General features: G+C 45.5%; 1 protein-coding gene and 1 pseudogene across 2 annotated transcripts in view; one reads left to right on the top strand and one right to left on the bottom strand.

Moving 5' to 3' along the window:
* The window catches only part of Dipk1a (divergent protein kinase domain 1A), a 76,370-nt gene that overhangs the window by 16,844 nt on the left and 38,497 nt on the right, over positions 1–21,029 (bottom strand). The window lies entirely within an intron of this gene.
* LOC127696701 (60S ribosomal protein L18a-like) lies at positions 6,955–7,555 on the top strand (annotated as a pseudogene).

Here is a 21,029-nt window from a genome sequence, read left to right as displayed (position 1 = left end):
AAAATAATGTTAGTGAAGCTAGGCTGAGATGTTTTTCCTACTGGCTGTGATGTAGAACGTCTCGGGGAACAATCTGAGGTTCAGAAAGGCGCACTCTCATTAGTTAGGCTGAGGAGCTTTTAAGGCCAGGGAGCAAGAACAAGGGCAGCCCTGGCTGACGTGACCCTCGCCGCGGCTGGACTGCTGATGACTGATTTCTTATACCCATTTTTTTTTAAAGTTTTACTTGTAGCCGGGCAGTGGTGGCACATGCCTGTAATCCCAGCACTCTGGGAGGCAGAGGCAGGCGGATTTCTGAGTTCGAGGCCAGCCTGGTCTACACAGTGAGTTCCAGGACAGCCAGGGCTATACAGAGAAACCCTGTCTTGAAAAAACCAAAAATCAAAAATAAATAAATAAACAAATAAATAAATAAATAAAAGTTTTACTTATTTTATGTATGAGTACACTGTCACTGTCTTCAGACACACCCAAAGAGAGCATTGGATCCCATTACAGATGGTTGTGAGCCACCATGTGGTTGCTGGGAACTGAACCCGGGACTTCTGGAAGAGCAGTCAGTGCTCTTAACTGCTGAGACATGGCTCCAGGTCCTTTTATCCCATTTTTGCCCTTAACTTCCTGATATGATTTAAAAGTTGCTGATGTGCAGATGTGCATTCTGAGGATTTAAAATAGATACAACTGATTTAGAGTTTAGATTTGTGTTTAAGATTATTATGAGATTACTTTTAAAGATAGATAATAAAACAATAAAATAATCCTTTCTTTGTAACCACAAATTTCTGCCTGCCAGTAAGAGAAACTGGCTGGGAAAGCCACCTTGCTTGCTCACACACTGTTAATCTATAACAAGTTGCTTAGTTAAGAATGCACACCAATTCTTGGGAACAACTTGTTTTCTTTACCTGTACTGCATAATGTTATTCCCTATAAAGTTATCGGGGAACACACTGTTTTTCATAATCATTCACTAAAAGAAAAATAGTATGCAATCATACTGTAATTTTATAGTGCTTGAAAGATTTTGCTGGGATATATAAGCTATGGAAGAAAAAATAAAGTTGTTGGAACATTGTTCCTTCCATCCATCAACTATGTGTGTGAATGTGTATGTATGTATTATGTATGAATGTATGTAAAGTTTATGTGAGAGTGGATTGGAGCTATGGTCCTTCCACTCTCTAAGTATATATGTATATGTATGTGCATGTATGTAAATGTGTAGAGTTCGTGTGAGAGTATGTTGGAACTTTGTTCTATCCATCAAATCTGTATGTATGTATACATGTCTGAATTGTGTTGTTGCTTTCTCCATCACCAATTGTATGTATGTGTGTATGTATGTGTATGTGTGAAATGCTCAGAGCCTGCTTGTTGGAACTCTGTTCCTTTCATCCACCAGGCGTGTATATGTGCAGATATGAATATGTACATGTTCCCTTAGAGAAAAGTCTGCTGGGTAAATTCTCTAATCACTGGCTGCTATAGCAGCAGCCCCATCAGTATCTGGACCAACCCCCACCAGCAACTGTAAGCACCGACCCTCCTCTGGCTGCCTGCTTCAGGTTACCCACCCCACGGACGGACGACAAAGCTGCTGACTGGCACTGAAGGATGACAGAACATTCAGTGATGTGAAAGAGGGTTCTGGGTTAACCCTTTTGCTGCATGCCCAAGTGTTTGCCCACTTCCCATTGCAAATGTTCAAGCTCAAGAACACCCTGCGAGCTGAGGTGCTCCACAGCAGGCCAGAGCTGTTGTGGAGGAAGTCAGGTTAATGATGTCCTCAGCAGGGGGTGGGGCATCACTGCTGTAGGCATCACCACCAAAGAAGCAAAACACGTTTTCACCCATCGTGCGACAGAAAATTGCTGTGACTCAGGTATGAAACAATAGTGCAATGACCTTTGTGTATCCCTTAACACCTGCAGATCTGTGGCCTTACATTTTAAAATGGCTGAAGAAACAACCATAAATTACATCTCTATTAACTAATTTTACTTTCCCCATGTGGCATTTGCTAAAATGTTTCTAATGATATGTTTTTATAATTACCAAGACAATCTAGCCTTTGATTAAGAAATATAGTCTAGGGGCTTGAGAAATGGTTGAGCAGTTAAGAGCACCGACTGCTCTTCCGAAAGTCCTGAGTTCAAATCCCAGCAACCATATGGTGGCTCACAACCATCCGTAATGAGATCTGATGCTCTCTTCTGGTGTGTCTGAAGACAGCTACAGTGTACTTACATATAACAATAAATAAATCTTTGGCCTTGGAGTGAACAATCGAGCAGAGGTCCTGAGTTCAATTCTCAGCAACCACATGATGGTTCACAACCATCTGTACAGCTACAGTGTACTCATATACATAAATAAATAAATCTTTAAAAAAAGGAAATAGTAGCCGGGCGGTGGTGGCGCACGCCTGTAATCCCAGCACTCTGGGAGGCAGAGGCAGTTGGATTTCTGAGTTCGAAGCCAGCCTGGTCTACAGAGTGAGTTCCAGGACAGCCAGGGCTATACAGAGAAACCCTGTCTCGAAAAAACCAAATCCACAAAAAATAAATAAATAAATAAATAAAAATAAAAAAAGGAAATAGTCTGAAAGTGTTGAACAAAGTTTTTTATTGTATTGATTTTGTGCTTAGCTCCTAATGGAATGTTGCTTTATTCCAAATTAAAGCAAGACAACCATCTTAGGAAACACACGGGACAGTGATTCTCAGCTGCTTCAGTGAGGCACTTGGTAACATCTGGAAACATATTCAGCCTCAAGCTGTGGTTTACCACTGGACTCTCTCTGGGTAACATCTAGAGATGCAGCTAAACATGTTACAATGTATCCTATATTCCCTCCCCCAAGCATCACCTGGCCAACATGTCAAATTTATATGACACTATCATTTTATTTTCAATTAGCCTTTAATGCATAAATTATTACTAATTTAAAAGGTGTGTGACATCTGTCTGAAAAGGACAGACAAATTGGTAAGAATCATCACCAATCTTTTATTGTAAATAAAGAAAAGTCACTGGAAATGGAAAATATGCACATAATAAACAAATCTTCTCTGTCAGTTCTACAGTAAGAAATAGAGGTGCAGTTGGGCACAAAGCCCTGGGGCCATCCCCAGCACAGTATAAACTGGGTATGTCTGGGGAGGTAAAGGTAGGAGGACCTAAAGCTCAAGGTAAAACTCAGCCATGAAGCAAATCTGGGGCCAATCTGGATGACCTGAGATCCTGTCTCAAAAACAAAGGCAAGGGGGCTGGCTGGAGAGATAGCATAACCATTAAGACTGTTCTTCCGAAGGTCCTGAGTTCAAATCCCAACAAGCACATGGTGGCTCTCAACCATCCATAATGAGATCTGATGCCCTCTTCTGGTGTGTCTGAAGACAGCTACAGTGTACTTACATATAACAATAAAAAAAATCTTTATAAGAAATAAAAAATACATAAATACATAAAGAAAACAAAGACAAGGGGCTAGAAAGGTGAAGAGAACTGGCTGTTCTCCAGGTGACCTCCATTCAGGTGACCTAGCACCCAGATGGCCTAATAACCATCTGTGACTCTAGCTGTCAGATCTAGGGGCTCTGACACCCTTTTCTGACCTTCTCAGACACTGTATACAAGTGGTATATAGACATATGTGTGGGTAAAACACATAAAAATGAAGGGGGAACAAAACACACAAGGCTGGTGACTTGACTCAGTGGGCAAAGGGGGCTTGCCACCAAGCCTGCCATTGACCTGAGTTCAATCCCTAAAACCCTCATGAAGGAAAGAGAAAATTTACACCCTCCTGCAAGAGACCCACACAGCAGGCATGCATGGCAGGCAGGAGCAGTGTGTACACATGCACATATAAACCACCCCCTCAAAATAAATTTAAGACAAAATAGAAAATTCCACAGAACCCCAGAGTGATTGTGGTATCAGGCCAGTGGTGGTAAGTGCCTTTAATTCCAACACTCATGAGGCAGGGGCTGGCAGATCTCTGTGCATTTGAGGCCAGCCTGGTCTACAAAGTAAATTCCAGGACAGCCAGGGTTATTACTCAGAGAAACCATGTCTTAAAACAAACAAACAAACAAACAAACAAACAAAATGCAGCAACTGTGCTTCTTTTAATATTGCTGACATCATTGTAATCATTTTTTTGAAACAAACCTGAAGATTTTCTTTTTGTTGGTTTTATTTTTGGGATAAGGTCTTCATAGCTAGCTACCTGTCCTAGAACTGACTATGCAGCCCTGATTATGTACACAAGAGATCGTCCTGCCTTCGCCTCCAGAGTGCTGGGATTAAAGGAATTCTTACATGAGAGTTTACTTTCCTGAAACAAGTGTTCTAAAATGCCCAGATGGAAGCTACTCCATATCTCAGCATTCTTTTGGTTACACAAGACCAGCTGAGAGAAAAGGAAGAGAACCATATACCGGCCACCTGGGCTCAGTGAAGTGTGGCTCACTGAGGGCCAGCTGTGTAGACCAGGTGCCACTCCAGAAGAGGATTGAGAGGCAGGACCTAGGGGTGAGAGAAAGGTCTGTAATTCCAGCCCTGGGGAGGCAGACACTTAAGGATCCTGGGCTCAGCTGGCCAATCAGGCTAGCCTAATTACTGAGGACTAGGCCCTAGTCAGACACCTCATCTCAAAAAACAAGGTAAACTGCTCATGAGGAATGATTACCAAGGCTACCTCTGGCCTCTAAATGCATACATGTACAACGGGCAATCCTTCCACACACAGAAATACACTTAATTGTCAATATTTTGTGAGACTGAAAAAAAAAAGAATTTGGGAAATTGTGAAGGTTCCTTTGCTACTCTTCATGTGATGTCTAGACCCAGGGCTAGCAAACATTGCAGCATAATCGTTTCTTTCTAAGAGAAGCTGGTGTGTACATCTGGATATTTAGATAGCCAGAGGCATGAGAGGCTGTCCTCTTCTGTACCCCAGCATTCTTTGGTATCACTGAATGGATGGTTGGATGCTCAAGGAATATGGTCTGGATAACCAGAGAGTCAGTGGGGGGTGCTTCTTCTGAGAGTCAGTGGGGGGTGCTTCTTCTGAGAGTCAGTGGGGGGTGCTACCCCTGAGAGCCAGAGGAATATAGTGAGTGTCTAGCTCTGTCACTTTCTGCCTTGTGCCCCTGAGTCAGGGTCTCTCACTGAACCTGGAGATAGGCTGGCAGCCAGCAAGCTCCAGAGAACATCTTGTCTTTGTTGCCCCATCGCAGGGCTGGGTTTCCAGGCCTGAGTGCAACCATGCCCAGCTTCTTATATAGGTCCCAGGAATGTGAACTCAGGTTCTCATGGCTGCACAGAAAATACTCTTAATCAAGCCAGCCCCTCCCCTTAGTTATTTTAAAATGATGTCTAAATGGATACCTAACATTTTATTTATTTGTTTATTTATTTATTTATTTATTTGGTTTTTCAAGACAGGGTTTCTCTATGTAGCCCTGGCTGTCCTGGAACTCACTCTGTAGACCAGTCTGGCCTCGAACTCAGAAATCCGCCTGCCTCTGCCTCCCAGAGTGCTGGGATTACAGGCATGCGCCACCACGCCCGGCTTTCTAACATTTTAAAGTGTGGTGTGCTGTATTATATTTGACCCTATGTGGACTGTTGAACATCCATTATATCCAATATTTGCTAAAGCAACAAAAACAATACTACTAGTGAAGATCAGCATGTGCTAGGGATGTTCCACATATGGAACTGATATGTACTTTAGGTTAATTTATTATATCCTCTTAAAGTCTCTGACTGATTAGAATAAGCTAGTGAATAGTTAGAAAATGCTGGCCCATAAGTCAAGGTGCCACCTGCTTTCAAAAACATGATTTTATTTAAATTACAACCACAACCCCATAAATTGATGTGTTAACTAACCCAGTTGCCATCATATAATGGCAACATTCAGTAGTTGCAGACCATATGGCCATCAAAGCCAATGTTTAAAAATCATTTGGGTCATTACAGAATCTGCTAACCTCTAAACTGTCTGGAAGATGTACTCTCTCCTCTGCTTCATGGGTGTTGGTTCAGCATGTGATATGCTTTGGCCCAAGATTGTCAGTAAATGTGGTGCAAAGAGAGTGTGTGGCAGGATTTGCCTACGGGAACACATCCTGGTCACTTACTGACCTCTGAAGAACAAGTGACACTATACCCACAGGAATCATACCCATGTCCTAGGGGCAAGCTCAGCAGAACATATCTGGTGTGTGAGGGAGAAACACATGTTCGTTGTATGTGTGTGGGATAGTGTTACACACGCTGTTGTTGCAGCTGACTGGCACTGAAGGGACGACCATCACTCTTACAAGAACTCTACAGGGTGGGGACGAGTCCTCACATTACTGACAGAGACACCTGAAACACACAGGATTAAGCAAGGCCATAGTGGGTCCAAGTAAGAGGACTTGAATTTGAACTGAAGCAGCCTGGCTTTGGGACTTGTAACTGCTCCGCTCTACGGCCTATTGTATTAAATACATAAATCCTTTCCTGAGTATTTGATTATTTCTTCAGAGAGGATTTTGGTAACTGACATTTCTAGATCAAAATCTTTGCAGTTTTAAGAGGTTTAAGATAATATAATGTTACAATGTTTTCCAAAAGCTTGTACAAGTTAACACTGCTTTTCAATGTACTTACTTTCCCTCCCCCAGAGTCCAGTTCTACAGACATCTACTACAGGTTCATTTCTTTGACAGTGGCATATTTTGTCTTATTTCTTTAAAAGATTTTATTTATTTTATGTATATGAGCATACCATCACTATCTTCAGACACACCAGAAGAGGGCGTCAGACCCCATTACAGATGCTTGTGAGTCACCCTGTGGTTGCTGGGAACTGAACTCAGGACCTCTGAATAGCTCTGAAGTGCTCTTAACTGCTTTGCCACCTCTCCAGTCCAACAGTGGCATATTTTAAAATACACTATGGCTTTTATGTGACTGGCGGTGAACGAGTGCGCAGTGCCATGAAGGTGTTGGGCACGCTTTGGGAGTACAAGGTGGTGGGGTGCTGTTTGCCAACCCCAAAATGCCACACACCACCACTGTACCATATGCAGATCTTTGCACCCAACCATGTGGTGGCTAAGTCCCGCTTCTGGTACTTTGTGTCGCAGCTGAAGATGATGAAGAAGTCATCCAGAGAGAGTGTGTACTGCGGGCAGGTGTTTGAGAAGTGACCCCTGCGTGTGAAGAACTTCGGCATCTGGCTGTGCAGCGGCACACACAAGTACCGAGAGTACCGGGACCTGGCCGCCGCTGGCACGGTCACACAGTGCTACCGAGACATGGGTGCCCAGCACCGTGCTCATGCACACTCCATCCAGATCATAAAGTGGAAGAGATTGCAGCTGGCAAGTGCCGCAGGCCAGTTGTCAAGCAGTTCCACGACTCCAAGATCAAATTCCTGTTGCCCCACCGGGTGTTGCGGCGCCAGCACAAGCCACGCTTCACCACCAAGAGGCCCAACACCTTCTTCTAGACACAGAGACCCACTGAATAAAACCTTCAGACTGTCAAAAAAAAATAAAATAAAATAAAATAAAATAAAATAAAATAAAATAAAATATGAATTTTTACCATGAGGCCTGACAAAAGTCCTGGGACACTGAGGCTAGGTGGACACGAACAGACCTTACAAATGACAGATGTTTACAATGCAGATTATGCCAGGGCTGTATCTAGAAAAATACTGCAGAGATGTGAACAGATAGAGTCTATTTTTAAAGTACCCTCAAAGAAAGATGACCTGGGTCAACATCATGTATCTTAAGAGCTACCAATGCAGCGGGGTGGTGGTGGCACACGCTCCAGGACAGCCAGGACTATACAGACAAATCCTATCTTGAAAAAACAAACAAATAAATAAATAAATAAATAAATAGCTACCAACGCTTGAACTCCTTGTGTCTACCTAGAATAATAAAACATAGAGAAATCAAAGCTGGTCCTTCAGGTTATAGGACTGGCCTAGGATTGTTATAATCTTGCCTATATGCACTCTTTTCAAAGTTTTTGGAGTGAATACCACTCCAAGATTTGTAGGCACATTTGTAGAAAAATGCTCATAGTGGCAGTAGTTTTCAGAATAGACTTAAAAAAGAAGAAGAAATGGTCAGTTGATAGGGCTAAAAAGATGGTTCAGCAGTTTAAGAGCATACACTACCATTTCAGAGGATCTGAATTTGGTTTCCAGCCTGTGTCAGGCAGCTCACAACTGCCTAAAACACCAGTTGCAGGAGATCTGATACTGCTGGCCTCAGTGAGTAACTACACACACACATACATATAATTAGAAACAATAAAAATGAATCTTTCCAGAGGACCCGGGTTAAATTCCCAGCACCCATATAGAAAAATAGCTTGACTCAAGAGTAGAGTCATGCTGACCACACAGCCTGTTTGGTTCTGTATCCTCTAAATGAAGTTTGTTAATCTTAAAAAAAATCCACAAACCTTTACATAGGACCATCAACTTAAAGGTCAATATGAAGAGTTATTTCTAAAATGTTTTGAGACAGAGCTGACCACTGAGCAGCACTTCCTGCACCTGTGTATGAGGTCGTTGTGGCTTTTATCCTCTATAAGCTGATAGAGGAAGATATTCATGGGTGTAGCTTCAGCTCAAGTCCAAACTATGTCCCTGACCTGATTAGTAAGTATTAAGGTGTGCATTCAACAAACCATCCCAGTCAGACTGAGATTGGTGTTCGTGTGATTTGTGTAGCAACTCTTGGACCCCAACAGTCTAGAAAGATTTTGCAGTGGGACCTGTATTCAAACTGCCGATATCCACATAAAAGTTAGACATGGCTGTGTACATGTAACCCGAGAGCTGAGTGCTAGAGACAGGGATCCTGAGAGTGTGCCAACCAGTTAGCCCAGCGCGATCAGTGAGCTTCACGTTTGGTGTGAGACCTTGTCTCAAGGCAGAATGGGACAGAGCGAGAGACCATGGACCCTCTGCTAGCCTTCAGGGATATCTTTCAACTTCTGGTCTTCCCTTTTGCCCCCAAATGCTGGGATTAGAGGTGTACATTGTAAGATATTTGACCACACTGTGAAACCCAAGATTGTGTGTTATTTACTGAAAAAAGTTGTTTCTAGTTGTGGTGTAGCCCAGCCTTAGCACATACCTTTAATCTCTCTGGTTGCAATACAGACATGCTTTTATTTTTTGTTTTGTTTTGTTTTTGTTTTTTGAGACAGGGTTACTCTGTATAGCCCTGGCTGTCCTGGAACTCACTCTGTAGACCAGGCTGGTCTTGATCTCATAAATCCGCTTGCCTCAGCCTCCCAAGTGCTGGGATTAAAGGTGTGCGGCACCACTGCTTGGACAGACATGCTTTTATTACTCACCTTTAATCCCAAACAATAATGGTAAAGTTATATTATAGAAGGAAGCAGCCATGTCTGAAAGGGACATCTAATTGACTGGCAGACAAAATGATAGATCAGAGAAAGATTTGACAAAATAGGATATATGCCCAGCTCTCACTAGAAGAGAGGAAAGGGAAGCTACCTAAGAGAGAGCAGTACAGCCAGGCGGTGTACTGGGGAGGTGGGGAGAGAGAGAGAGGAAGGGAAGAGAAGAAAGGAGAGGAGAGGAGAAAGAAGAGGTGGGGGAAAGGCTATTTTACTGGGATAGTTGCACAGAGGCAGGTTGCAGACACAGGTAGACAGAACAAGCCAGAGAATGATAAGGAGCCAGAAGATTAGAACAGATTGCCAAAGTTAGTATGAGGCCACACAGTGAAATTCAGGAAAACTATGCAAAGCCAGATTGAATCAGTTAGTGTGGAGAGGAGTTTGAGCCAGAACAGCTGAGTTGACCAGCCAGCCAGAGTTCAGAAAGAATTAGGAATGGTGAACTTATTCAGCAGTAAGTCTCAGAGGCTGAAAACATTCTAGGCCTAGATTAGATCGTATGGAGGGTAGAAGCTTCCAAGCCTAGGCCCAGGTTAGCAGACAGGGAGGAGGGAGGAGTAAGCCTTCACAATTATCAGGCAAAAAAATGATACTGCAACAGGCATACACCACCAGACCTAGTTTGTGAAATGCTGGGGATTGAATTTTTGTTAGTACTCTATCTACGGCTACATACCCAACCTCATATTTTTGTATTTTTTGTTTATTTAATATGAATCTAAGTATCTCTTGGAAGCACTTAACTGAATGAGCCATCCCAGTAACCTTCCTATATTTTTATATTTATTTATTTTATGTATGAGTACACTGTAGCTGTCTTCAGATACATTAAAACAGGGCATCAGATCCCATTGTAGATGGCATGAACCACCATGTGATGTGGATGCTGGGAATTAAACTCTAGATCTCTGGAAGTGCAGTTGGTGCTCTTAACTGCTGAGCCATCTCTCCAACCTCCTTCCCATATTTTTTAAGCTTTAAAGTACTACTTTGTGTTTTATTCTAGAGTGTTATTAACTTAAAATTATATCAAATATTTCTTAAAATCAGCTGAGTGGTTGCTTTATGGGGGTAGCTGACAGGGCCACATGAGAAAATGTTAAGAAGATGGAAATGTCAATATAATTCATGTGTTGGTTATCCTATGAATGCATTTGTCTAAACTGGTCAGACTATACAACTGAAAACTAAAACAGTTTTTACTGTGTCAATTATACCTCAGTAAGACATATTAGAAATATGCCAAGTACAGAAATACTTTTAGATTTAAAAACATCTACATTTCAAATTCTAAGAAATGTCTTCCTTTAGAGTTAAGAAAGCAGGGCTAGTTAGAAAGCTATTACACCAGAGTTTGGAAGTAAGAAAGAGAAGAAAAGGGAATAGTTGGAAACTAGAAAACAGAGCCAGCCATCAGAAAGAGTCAGGTAAAAGTGAGCCAGACTAGAAAACAGAAAACCAAGCCCAGGAAAGTACTAGTCTTAGGGGGGCTAAAAGAAATAAGGAGCATGAAGTAGAGTGGGAGGAGGTAATGATGGGGGAGGAGGAGATGATGGAGGAGGAGGCAGTGATGGAGGAGGAGGAGGTGATGATGACGAGGAGGTAGTGATGGAGGAGGCAGTGATGGGGGAGGAGGAGGTAGTGATGGAGGAGGAGGAGGAGGCAGTGATGGGGAGGAGGAGGCAGTGATGGGGGAGGAGGAGGCAGTGATGGAGGAGGGGGAGGCAGTGATTGGGAGGAGGAGGCAGTGATGGGGAGGAGGAGGCAGTGATGGAGGAGGAGGAGGCAGTGAGGGAGAAGGAGGCAGTGAGGGAGGAGGCAGTGATGGGGAGGAGGAGGCAGTGATGGAGGAGGAGGCAGTGATGGAGGAGGAGGCAGTGATGGAGGAGGAGGAGGCAGTGATAGAGGAGGAGGAGGCAGTGATGGGGAGGAGGAGGCAGTGACGGGGAGGAGGAGGCAGTGATGGAGGAGGAGGAGGCAGTGATAGAGGAGGAGGAGGCAGTGATGGAGGAGGAGGAGGCAGTGATGGAGGAGGAGGAGGCAGTGATAGAGGAGGAGGAGGCAGTGATGGGGAGGAGGAGGCAGTGATGGAGGAGGAGGAGGCAGTGATGGAGGAGGAGGAGGCAGTGATAGAGGAGGAGGAGGCAGTGATGGAGGAGGAGGAGGCAGTGATGGAGGAGGAGGAGGCAGTGATAGAGGAGGAGGAGGCAGTGATGGGGAGGAGGAGGCAGTGATGGAGGAGGAGGAGGCAGTGATGGAGGAGGAGGAGGCAGTGATAGAGGAGGAGGAGGCAGTGATGGAGGAGGAGGAGGCAGTGATGGAGGAGGAGGAGGCAGTGATGGGGAGGAGGAGGCAGTGATGGGGAGGAGGAGGCAGTGATGGGGAGGAGGAGGCAGTGATGGAGGAGGAGGAGGCAGTGATGGAGGAGGAGGAGGCAGTGATGGAGGAGGAGGAGGCAGTGATGGAGGAGGAGGAGGCAGTGATGGAGGAGGAGGAGGCAGTGATGGAGGAGGAGGAGGCAGTGATGGGGAGGAGGAGGCAGTGATGGAGGAGGAGGAGGCAGTGATGGAGGAGGAGGAGGCAGTGATGGAGGAGGAGGAGGCAGTGATGGAGGAGGAGGAGGCAGTGATGGAGGAGGAGGAGGCAGTGATGGGGAGGAGGAGGCAGTGATGGGGGAGGAGGAGGCAGTGATGGAGGAGGAGGAGGCAGTGATGGGGAGGAGGAGGCAGTGATAGAGGAGGAGGAGGCAGTGATGGAGGAGGAGGAGGCAGTGATAGAGGAGGAGGAGGCAGTGATGGAGGAGGAGGAGGCAGTGATGAGGGAGGAGGAGGCAGTGATGAGGGAGGAGGAGGCAGTGATGGAGGAGGAGGAGGCAGTGATGGAGGAGGAGGAGGCAGTGATGGAGGAGGAGGAGGCAGTGATGGAGGAGGAGGAGGCAGTGATGGGGAGGAGGAGGCAGTGATGGGGAGGAGGAGGCAGTGATGGAGGAGGAGGAGGCAGTGATGGAGGAGGAGGAGGCAGTGATGGAGGAGGAGGAGGCAGTGATGGAGGAGGAGGAGGCAGTGATGGGGAGGAGGAGGCAGTGATGGAGGAGGAGGAGGCAGTGATGGAGGAGGAGGAGGCAGTGATGGAGGAGGAGGCAGTGATGGGGAGGAGGAGGCAGTGATGGGGAGAGGAGGCAGTGATGGAGGAGGAGGAGGCAGTGATGGGGGAGGAGGAGGCAGTGATGGAGGAGGAGGCAGTGATGGAGGAGGAGGAGGCAGTGATGGAGGAGGAGGAGGCAGTGATGGGGAGGAGGAGGCAGTGATGGAGGAGGAGGCAGTGATGGAGGAGGAGGAGGCAGTGATAGAGGAGGAGGCAGTGATGGGGAGGAGGAGGCAGTGATGGAGGAGGAGGAGGCAGTGATGGAGGAGGAGGAGGTAGTGATGGGAAGGAGGAGGCAGTGATGGAGGAGGAGGAGGCAGTGATAGAGGAGGAGGCAGTGATGGGGAGGAGGAGGCAGTGATGGGGAGGAGGAGGCAGTGATAGAGGAGGAGGAGGCAGTGATAGAGGAGGAGGAGGCAGTGATGGAGGAGGAGGAGGCAGTGATAGAGGAGGAGGCAGTGATGGGGAGGAGGAGGCAGTGATGGAGGAGGAGGAGGCAGTGATGGAGGAGGAGGAGGCAGTGATGGGAAGGAGGAGGCAGTGATGGAGGAGGAGGAGGCAGTGATAGAGAAGGAGGCAGTGATGGGGAGGAGGAGGCAGTGATGGGGAGGAGGAGGTAGTGATGGAGGAGGAGGAGGCAGTGATGGAGGAGGAGGAGGCAGTGATGGAGGAGGAGGAGGCAGTGATGGAGGAGGAGGCAGTGATAGAGGAGGAGGAGGCAGTGATGGGGAGGAGGAGGCAGTGATGGGGAGGAGGAGGTAGTGATGGAGGAGGAGGAGGCAGTGATAGAGGAGGAGGAGGCAGTGATGGGGAGGAGGAGGCAGTGATGAGGGAGGAGGAGGCAGTGATAGAGGAGGAGGAGGCAGTGATGGGGAGGAGGAGGTAGTGATGGAGGAGGAGGAGGCAGTGATAGAGGAGGAGGAGGCAGTGATGGGGAGGAGGAGGCAGTGATGGAGGAGGAGGCAGTGATGGAGGAGGAGGAGGCAGTGATGGGGAGGAGGAGGTAGTGATGGAGGAGGAGGAGGCAGTGATGGAGGAGGAGGAGGCAGTGATGGAGGAGGAGGAGGCAGTGATGGAGGAGGAGGCAGTGATAGAGGAGGAGGAGGCAGTGATGGGGAGGAGGAGGCAGTGATGGGGAAGAGGAGGTAGTGATGGAGGAGGAGGAGGCAGTGATAGAGGAGGAGGAGGCAGTGATGGGGAGGAGGAGGCAGTGATGAGGGAGGAGGAGGCAGTGATAGAGGAGGAGGAGGCAGTGATGGGGAGGAGGAGGTAGTGATGGAGGAGGAGGAGGCAGTGATAGAGGAGGAGGAGGCAGTGATGGGGAGGAGGTAGTGATGGGGGAGGAGGTGGTGGTGATGGGGGAGGAGGAGGCGGTGATGGAGGACATAGTGATGGAGGAGTTGATAATTATCAACAACAAAAATCTACTGAATTCCACTTCCAAAACATACCGAACTAAATGAGTATGTTGTTTCAGGGCTTATAAAAGAGCTTCTGTTTTCTAAGCCTGGCCAAGCCTTCCTTTACTGAGCAGAGGTAACTAAGCAGGAGTTTCTGCTCACCTCGTGACAAAGACATCACGAGGGATCACTCAGGCAGAATAGTTAAGAAGTGGGGCGGGGCCTCTTCAGCAGGAGCCAGGACCAAAGCCAGTTACTTCTGCTCTAAGTGCTCAGAGCAAGTGCATGGCCAGTTCGGTCAAGCATTCTTTTTCAACACATGGGTGGTGGAAACATTTTATCAGTAAGTTGACTATAAAATTCTCACCTAAGTATAATTCCTCTATGCCACTAAAGGAGTTAAAAGGTTCTTACCTGCTCATAACAAACTCATAGCCCACTATTCATGGCTGTTGATATGCTCTGTGAGAATCTGATTCATCTGCTGAATCAGAATCAGAATGGTAAAATTCTTTAAATAAGAGTTTCAAGGATTCACCCTAAGGCCTGCTGAATCTGAATCTTTGGGATTAGGCCTGGGAATCAAATTTATTTTATTTGCTTATTAGTGGTGTGTGTGTGTGTGTGTGTGTGTGTGTGTATAGTGGCTATTCCTGGTTGTCAACTTGACTATATCTGGAATGAACTACAGTCTAGAATCGGAAGGCTCACCTATGATCCTAATTTGGAGGCTCAGAGATATAAGTTTCTGATCTGGATCTTGGCATGGAGACCTTGAAGCATAGTGGCTAAGACAAGGAGATCTCCAAGTTCAAGATCATTTGGGATTAAAGGCATGGATGCACACACCTTTAATCTGGGCCACACCATATGCTGGAGACCCACACGCTAATAATCTGGGCCACACCTCTGTTGGAGACCTACAGCCTTTAATCTGGGCTACACCCTCTGCTGGAGATATATAAGGACACTGGAAGAAGGAAGATGCTCTCTCACTCTTCCTTGCCTGCTTGCCTCGTGGGACTGAGAAACTGCTAGATCCTTGGACTTCCATCCACAGCTGCTGCTGATCATTGTTGGGGAGTTGGACTATAGACTGTAAATCACTGACAAATTTCCTAACTACTATCCATACGTTCTGTGACTCTAGAGAACCCAAACTAATACAGTGTGTGTGTGTGTGTGTGTGTGTGTGTGTGTGTGTGCTCAAATGATATGTGCATGTACTACCGCATGTGTGTAGAGCTCTGGTGGTCAGGGCTACCAAGGATCAGAATTCAGGTCTTTAGATATTAGTAGCAAGCATCTTTATCTGCTGAGCTATCCAAGCCAGAAATATTCACCTTAAAATTTCACCTAGGAGAAAATGGCTGTGAATAAAAGCTAAGAAAATGAGGACCTGTGGGAGAACACCTACCCAGTCAACGACTGAGATTGTAGGAACCTCAGTCCCTTCCACCCCAAGGTTTCATTTAGTAAATGACTTTGAGTGATAGGTCACAGCTAATGACAATATAAGGAGCACAAGTGCTGCAGCTCCTGGAAGGTGACGTGAGTCACACCAACAAATGTGTCCACCGAGTTGAACCCCAAGAGTCTAGGAGAGAGTCTAGGAGACATCTAGGAGATGACTGACTCTCACAGGTCATCCTCTGACACCTGTTGCCATAAATCTCCATATAAATAGATGCTTTTTTTGAAATATAAGTTTGGGTAATTTTCTTTTGAGACAGTGTTTCTTTGTATAGCCATGGCTGTCCTGGAACTCACTCTAGCTCAGACTGGCCTTTAACTCAAAGATACACCTGCCTGTGCCTCCCAAGTGCTGGGATTAAAGGCATGTACCACCATCACCCAGCTATATATTTGAATAATTTATTAAAACTTGGATTTTTAAAATTTGTACATGGGCTGGAGAGGTGGCTCAGTGGTTAAGAGCACTGACTGCTCTTCCAGAGGTCCTGAGTTCAATTCCCAGCAACCACATGGTGGCTCACAACCATCTGCAATGGGGTCTTATACCCTTTTCTGGTGTGTCTGAAGAGAGCAATGGTGAATACATAAAATAAAATTTGTATGTAATTATAGGATCATGTGTAGCTGCTGAGAAATAACCCAGTTTCTCCCAAAGATAACATTTTGGAAATCATAATAGTACAACTACAATACTGATACAACCCACTGATTTTATCCAGATTTCCCGCTTTAATTTCTCTCACTTATTCTTATGTTTGTAGACAGGGTCTCACAATGTAGCCCTGGCTATTCTGGAACTCCCTATGCAGACCAGACTGGTCTTGAACTCAGTGATATAGAGATCTACACCTGCCTCTGCCCCCTGAGTGCAGGGCTAAAGGTGTGTGTGCTACCACACCCAACTCTTATTTATGTGATTTGCTTGTGTGGAACACATTTCCATGTGTGGGTTCCAGGGAGTGAACTCATATCATCGGGCTTAGGGGCAAGCACTTTTACCCACTGAACCATTTTGCCAGCCCCAGACTTCCTGTTTATCATATACATGTCATGTGTTTGTGGATGGTATGGAGTGGCTATATTTATTTCTATACGATTTTATGATCACACAAAAGAGTTCTATCATTAGAGGGTCACAGCCCTTTTACAATCACAGTCACCTCTATCCCCCTCCCACTCTCTGGCAACACAAATCCGTTCTCATCACTACAATTTCAAGACTGCCATATAAAAAGCTTCATACAGTTACAAGTGTTAGACTGGTAACTTTTTTATGTGTGTGAGTATATCGTGTGCATGCCTGATACCCATGCAGAGCCCAGACGAGTGCTGAACTACAGGAAACTGAGGTAAGGCAGGTAGTCGTGTGTAGTCATGGGAGTACGAAGAAGAGCATCCGGTGCTATTAACCAATGTGCCATTTTTCCAACCTCTACGTTGGTTTTTTTTTTTTCACTGAGCCTGATTTTCTGGAGACTTATCCAGGTTATGCTGGTTTGAATGTTTGTGTCCCCACTTGTGGGGCAGTGGGTCATGCCAGGAAACTTGGTGAGGTCAAGTGTGTTCAGAAACCCTGGTATCCAGGCACCCACAACACAACACACACCTGAGGATGGTGGGTGTTTCAAACACATTCCTGGCCTGGAACACATGGCCACAGCTGCTCACATAAAGAACATGACTACTGGAGCACAAAACACAGAAAACATGCTAATGAGATATCTAGATAGGCCGTGAAGGGTTAGCCAATAAGCTTCCCTTCCCACACATTCATCCCTGCAAAAGGTATTTAATCTCTGGTCCACCCTGAGGAAGTTGTATGCATCTATTTTCAGGATGAACAATCAATAAATTAGTTTGGAACCAAGGACTGTCTCTCCCATCAGGAACCGCCATGGGGGGGCTGGAGAGATGGCTCAGCAGTTAAGAGCACTGACTGCTCTTCTGAAGGTCCTGAGTTCAATTCCCGGCAACCACTTGGTGGCTTACAACCATCCGTAAAGAGATCTGATGCCCTCTTCTGGAGTGTCTGAAGACAGCTACAGTGTACTTACATATAATAATAAATAAATAATAATTAAAAAAAAAGCCAGGCCTTCCTCGTATAGAGCCACAGCCCAAGTCTCCTTCTGAAGGCCCCTCTGTACTCCTGGACATTCACCCCCTGAGCTAAGTCAGAGTTCCCTATCCTTCTGGCCCTGGTCTGGTCATAGGCCAGCCCCCCCCTTTTTTCCCATCTACATGAGGTTTCTAGCTGTGACTGGATGCCCAGGAGTTAGGGAGCCCCAACTTTGTCCTCAACCTATGTCATTTTCCACCCAGGCTAGGGTCTCCATCTTAGGCTGTGTTTCCCACCTCCTGAGGGGTGGCGGAGGAGTGGCAGCAGAGGTCCACACCCAGCAGTAAGGCAGAACACAGGACCACACCCACTCTTCCTCCAAATCCTTCAACTAAGGTGATAGCATCAGGAGAGTTTTTGGAAAACCACTAAGCTATGAGGTTTTAGCCTTCATTTATGGGATTAATACCCTTATAAGAAGCCTTGGCTCATTTCTGTTTGCTGTTGTTTTGTTTAGTTCTCTCCATGGAGGGATATAGCTCCTGTGGTATTGACCCAGTTAAATGAGGAAGCACTCTGGACTTGCAGTGGAAGAGTTTAGGATCCTGTTTTGACTTTGGCACTTAATAAATGTAGGCAAACTTGAACTCAAAATTTTTTTCATTAATTTATTTATTCACTTTATATTATGATTGCAGCCCAGTTCCATCCTTACAACTCCCTCCCACAATTACCTCTTCTCCTTCTCTTTAGTGAAGGGGATGCCCTACTTGGGTACCACCCCATCATGGAACAGCAAGTCCCAGTAGGATTAAGTGGATCCTCCCCCACTGAGGCCAGACAAGACAATCCAGGTAGGGGAAGGGGTCCAATGGCAGGCAACAGAGTTCAGAGACAACTCCACTCCAATTGTTAGAGGCCCCACATGGAGACCAAGCTGAACATCTGCTACAGATGTGTAGGGAGCTTAAGTCTAGCCCCTGAATGCTCTTTGGTTGGTGGTTCAGTCTCTGTGAGCCCCCATGAGCTGAACTCAAAACTTTTATATTCTGCTGGGCATGGTGGTGCATGCCTTCAGTCCCAGGCTCTTGGGAGGCAGAGGCATGTGGATCTCTGTGTTCTAGAGCAGTCTAGTCTACAGAGCAAGCTCCAAGAAAGCCAGGGTTACACAAAGAAACCTTGCCAACTTTTAAATTCTGTATATGTATAGGTGTTTTGCCTGCATGTATGTGTGTGAATTATGTGTGTACCTAATGCCTATAGAGACTAGCAGAGGGCATCAGATGTGGGGTGACAGATGGCTGTGAGTCAACAGGTGGGTGCTAACAATGGAAACTGGGTCCTCTGAAAGAGCAGCCAGTTATCTTAACTGCTGAGCTATTTTTCTAGTCCTTTAAAACTGTTTTAAGATAGGTCTCCCTGTGTTACCCAGGCTGACCACGGGCTTTCAATACTCTTGCCCTGCCCTCCTGAATAGCTGGGATTACACGTATGCCTCAGTTGACCTAACAACTCAGACACTTGGGTTGATATAAGGTTATAAGTGAGCTGGAAGGTGGTGGCGCACGCCTGTAATGCCAGCACTTGGGAGGCAGAGGCAGGCAGATTTCTGAGTTTGAGGCCAGCCTGATCTACAGAGTGATTTCCAGGCCAGGGCTGCACAGAGAAACCCTGTCTCGAAAAAACATAACAAACAAACAAACAAACAGACAGACAAACAAAATGGTTATAAGTGGTAGTTTCTTCTTTAAATTATGATTCACAACTCAGAATAAGTATTGTAAGAGAATTACATTAATGAAGAATTTTTTAAAATCTATGTGTCAATAGATAGATAAAGGATTCTCTTAGATGGAAGGGAAGACAGATGGAGTACAAAAATATTTCATAAAAATTTGCAAGAAATTTTATATAAAGAGAGTGAAAGGTTTTTTTTGTTTGTTTGCTTTTTATTTTGTTTTTTTTTTTTGGAGACAGGGTTTCTCTGTATAGCCCTAGCTGTCCTGGAACTCACTCTGTAGACCAGGCTGGCCTCCATCACTGCCAGGATAAAAGTATTTTTTAAAGCATGACAATATATCAGGTACCTCAAAAGGGTTTCATTTGCTTCAACCTGAGAGCACACTCCTCTCAAAGGCTTGACAAGTGTACAGAGCTAAATTTGCAGTCTTCAGAGTTCAACAGTTGCTTGAATTTTGTTCATAATCTATTAGTTCAGAAAAATTGAAAGGTCACAAAGCAGGCTTAATAATTTAAAACATGTATTGTCTTTTTGTTGTCATTCTGGTATAGCTAGGCTGAACAGACTGTTAGCAGCCATATCACACACAGGAGACCACAGAGTTAACTGAGCCGCTATTTCTGTCCACTACATTCATGCCAAAACATGTGGCTTTCTAACTAAGGCAAAATTAATACTGGCTCACTCTAATACCATCATTTATACACTTTATCCTGAGCTCATAAAATGAAATGTGAGAGAATTAAGGGTGATTCAAGATACTGGTTGCCTTAAGTTCAAGATTAGCCTGGGTTACAATAGACCTCTGATGAGTCATCTCTACCTTCAGTAGCCCTGTGTATTCCAATTCTTAAAGAAAATGCTCTTTAAGCCATGATATGAAGAAGACAAACTTTTATCCATATTTGGGTACATTTCTGCTTTTGAAATACTACAAAGATGGATTCTGAGTCCTTAAGTAGAACACACTAGAAATACCCATTTTAATTCTTCCTATTACCAGCCTCTTTAGCGCACCCTATGAATGAGTCTAATAATCTGTTTTGGTTTTTTGTTTTTTTTTTTCCCCCGAGACAGGGTTTCTCTGTGTAGCCCTGGCTGTCCTGGAACTAACTCTGTAGACCAGGCTGGCCTCGAACTCAGAAATCCGCCTGCCTCTGCCTCCCAGAGTGCTGGGATTACAGGCGTGTGCCACCACTGCCCGGCTGAATGAGTCTAATAATCTCTTATTCCTCCAGGTTTCACATACAATGCACAGGGAGCGACAGAGTGTAGGAAGCTGTCACAGCAGAGCACAGTACACACCAGAGGCCCTAACCATGCCTCACAGTCTCTGACATAGTCTTTTATTATTCCTCTCTGCTTACTTTCTCTGATCTAGATCATTCTTTCAACCCTAGTAAACAGAAAAATAAAGAATATATCAACATTGCCATTCTTCTGCCTCTATGCTGGTACAGTTTCCAGGACATGAAACTTGGACAGTGAGCCATACCCAAGCTGTAGCCGTGTTGGTAGAGCTGTGACACTGTCTGGGGCTGCCACCATCTGCCGGAGGATTTAGTAGCTATCAGCCTTCGTTTTACTTACTCCAGTTTTCCCTGATGTGAGAACACCAGTAAGAAATTTGGCATCCACTCAATGTTTCTCACAGAGCAAGTCCTGCATTGAGAGCGGGAAATGATGCCAAAGGGCATCAGGCTCATGTGCACTGCTGGCAGGGTGGAGACTGGAGCAGCTGCTT

This window comes from Apodemus sylvaticus, chromosome 11 (assembly GCF_947179515.1).
Source record: "Apodemus sylvaticus chromosome 11, mApoSyl1.1, whole genome shotgun sequence".
In the NCBI taxonomy this organism is placed as follows: Eukaryota; Metazoa; Chordata; class Mammalia; order Rodentia; family Muridae; genus Apodemus; species Apodemus sylvaticus.
The sequence above is the reverse complement of the archived record's forward strand: the minus strand, read 5'-3'. Positions and strand labels throughout refer to the sequence as shown.